General features: G+C 26.6%; 1 protein-coding gene across 1 annotated transcript in view; it reads right to left on the minus strand.

The window, feature by feature from the left end:
- LOC119587718 (UDP-glycosyltransferase UGT5-like) overlaps positions 1-286 on the minus strand; it is a gene marked incomplete at its 5' end in the record, with an annotated part of 8,345 nt that overhangs the window by 4,924 nt on the left and 3,135 nt on the right.

Consider the following 286-nt stretch of genomic DNA (forward strand, 5'->3'; position numbering starts at 1 on the left):
TATCATCACTTAGAAGAATAAAAAGAAAAACTTCTTCCCCATTACTTACAAGAATAAATTTCCCGATTACTTAACAAGAATAAAACAAAATAATCTTTTCCATTTTACTTAGAAGAAGAAAAAATACGTTTTTCCCTACCTTTCAAAAAATAAAAAAATAAATATAATAACCATCACGTAGAAGAAATATTAAAACGACCAATAAGAACAACATTGTGTATTTACCAAATAACATCCGCTTTTTAATCAAATTTAGGCCTAATATTTCCACTTACCGGATGACTGT

Source organism: Penaeus monodon, chromosome 23 (genome assembly GCF_015228065.2).
Source record: "Penaeus monodon isolate SGIC_2016 chromosome 23, NSTDA_Pmon_1, whole genome shotgun sequence".
NCBI lineage: Eukaryota > Metazoa > Arthropoda > Malacostraca > Decapoda > Penaeidae > Penaeus > Penaeus monodon.